At 58.9% G+C, this 2,722-nt stretch overlaps 1 protein-coding gene across 1 annotated transcript in view; it reads left to right on the top strand.

The window, feature by feature from the left end:
- The window catches only part of TTLL6 (tubulin tyrosine ligase-like family member 6), a 32,236-nt gene that overhangs the window by 14,478 nt on the left and 15,036 nt on the right, over positions 1–2,722 (top strand). The window lies entirely within an intron of this gene.

Here is a 2,722-nt window from a genome sequence, read left to right as displayed (position 1 = left end):
GGGGGTGTGGGGGTGGGGGGGTAATCTGTTTGACTTTGAGTCTCAGAGAGGCATGCAGAGAGACCCCTTCCTTCCTCCAAGGGGGGTCTTGGGGGCTGAACCTGCCTGAGGGTGTGTGGGCTGGAGGAGGAATCAGAGTCCTGCCTGGAGCTCAGCCACCCCCTCCTCGCTCCTGAGCCTCTGCCCTGTGGCATGAGGAGCACAGTGCCCGGTGAGGCCCAGTCCTGACTCTGACTCTGCCAGCGGGGAGAGCTCGGACAAGTCGCTTCTTCGCTCTGAGCCCCCTGGGCTGCAGCAGGGGGTTGGTGAGGTATCCTGGCCCTGTGTGAACCACACGGTGTCCAGTCATAGTGATTTTTCCTCGCTCCCCTCCTCCTCTAAGAACTGACACCCCAGGCCGTGATGGGGCGCGTGTGGGGTGTCAGGACTCAGCTGAGGCTAGCAGTGTTCTGCTGTCTTCCATCTTCCTTCCCTCCCTCCTCTTGTTTCTTACCCAGGCCTGGCCTCACCCCTCTGCTCTCTGCCATCCCCTCCGCTAACGCAGCCAGCCGCATCCCCCACCCCTTGCTTGGCTCAGCCTTTCTCCCCGCAGCTCCAGGCCCACCTGTTCTCCCTTCCACCTGGACATGTCCCTGTTGCACCGACTCGGCATTTCCCCACATGGGTGTGTTCTCTCCCCACATTCCAAGCTGGCTGGCGTCTTTGCACAGCTCCCCACTTCTCCCTCCCTCTGCAGGGTTGGGGTCTCTGGTCCAGTCGGACGCTTCCTTTTCCAGTGACTCACTGGACTCTGCCGGCTCCTCCTTCCTTCCCACTAGGCCTCTCCCAGCCTCAGACCCGGATGGCTGCACTGGCCTCCTCTTCTCCCTGCCCCACTCACGGCTTAAGCCTCTGTACCTCCATCTCCCCATCTTTCAAGTGACATCTAAAGTGTGACTATGGGGGGCACAGGTGTGCCATGGGGCCCGTTGAACTGATGTGTGTGATGGGCGTCAGGCGACCACCCCGATGCGGTAGAGGCCGCTGCTGCTCTCAGACACTCCGCATCCTGTTCCTGCCACTCTCGAGTGACCAGTGTGACTCCCGGGCGCCTAGAGTGTCCGCCCTCTGCTTGGTCCACTTTCCCTGCTGCTACCTAATAGTCAGCACTTTGTTTGTTGAGTGCTCTCTGCCAGGCTCTGCTCTGAGCAACTTGTGTTCCTCAGACCATTTAATCCTCAACCCACGTGACCACCACCAAGTAGGCGTCACGCTCCTCATCCCCCTTTTGCCTATCAGAAAAGCTGAGGTGTGAAAATGTGAAGTCACAAAGGTCACACAGCTGGGAAGTGGCAGACAGCTGGAGTTCAAGCCTGGGCCTCTGGGTGCCCAAGTCCACACCCTGACCACCTGTCGAGGCTGCGGGTGCTGCTCCCCGCGGGGCTCCACTCTCTCCGCTACACAGCCCAGCCACCTCGCCCGCTGCCTCTGCACCAGCCTTTCCGATCTGGCTCTGGGCTCTGGTCCGGCCATGTGACACTGAGGCCCCATACCACTGTCTTCTGGGTGGGCTTCACCTGACAGGGAGAGGCTCAGGTTCCGTCTCTAAGGACAAGCCCGTGCATCCGAGTCTAACCACCACAGCAACCTTCCACCTGGGCACTCCCACCAGCCCTCCCGTCAATGCCAACGGCGGTGGTTCTTGGCTCCGGCGCCTGCTGGTCGTGTGTCACCGATTGCACGTCACCTCCTGGAGGCTTAGATGGTGCCTGGCCTTCTGGGGGCTTCCGTGTTGCCGGGCAGAATCCCCTCCCGCCCTCCTTCCCTCTTTGTTCCTGCTTTCCATTTCTTCTTCCTCTTATTTTTTTTTAAAGATTTATTTATTTATTCATACAGAACTGGGGTACAGGCCAGAGGCTCAGGGGCGGTGAGAGGCTTCACCATAGACAGAGTGGGGAGCAGAACAGGCAGATCGACGAAGTACACTGCTGAGGGGAGCAGCGGGCGGGTCAGGGGAGGTCTGCCACGCCATGTGGTCACCTCCGGGGCAGGCGGGAATGGAACTCATGCGGAAGCGGCTTTAGATTCTCAGTGCTGGGCTTTAACCCGCTGCGCCACCAGGGAGGGCCCCCTCTTATTTTTTTTTTAAGATTTATTTATTTATGCACACAGAACTGGGGTATAGGCCAGAGGTACAGGGGCGGTGAGAGGACTCACCAGAGACAGAGTGGGGAGCAGAACAGGCACTGCTGAGGGGAGTAGTAGGCGTGTCAGGAGAGGTCTGCCGCGCCATGTGATCACCTCCAGAGCATGGATGGAACTCATGCACCATGTGATCACCTCCAGGGCATGGATCCAACTCATGTGGAAGTGGCTCCAGCTTCTTAGTTTTAACCAGCTGTGTTTTAACCCGCTGCGCCACTGGGAGGGCCCCTTCCTCTTATCTTTTGAGACAGTCTGCTTTTCATACTGACTGCCTCTCCTGGCCCCCACTTCGCTCTCCTCAGCATGTGACCTATTGCACCCCCGGCAAAGTCCCCTCCCCTCTGGGGCTGTAGTCTTGGTAAGAGCGGTGAGGGAGAAGACGGGAGCTGGCAGCCTGGCAGGCCTCTGGGGCAGAGGGCAGGCAGCTCGGTCTTTCAGGGTGCCTGGCACATGGCTGGCTGTTCAATTGGCCTGACTAACCACTGGACATTATGAAAGGACATTGAGATGTGCCTGAGTCCTCAAGAGGAAGAAACAA

Source organism: Condylura cristata, unplaced genomic scaffold (genome assembly GCF_000260355.1).
Source record: "Condylura cristata isolate star-nosed mole 26May11 unplaced genomic scaffold, ConCri1.0 scaffold00017, whole genome shotgun sequence".
Classification (NCBI taxonomy): Eukaryota; Metazoa; Chordata; class Mammalia; order Eulipotyphla; family Talpidae; genus Condylura; species Condylura cristata.
The sequence above is the reverse complement of the archived record's forward strand: the minus strand, read 5'-3'. Positions and strand labels throughout refer to the sequence as shown.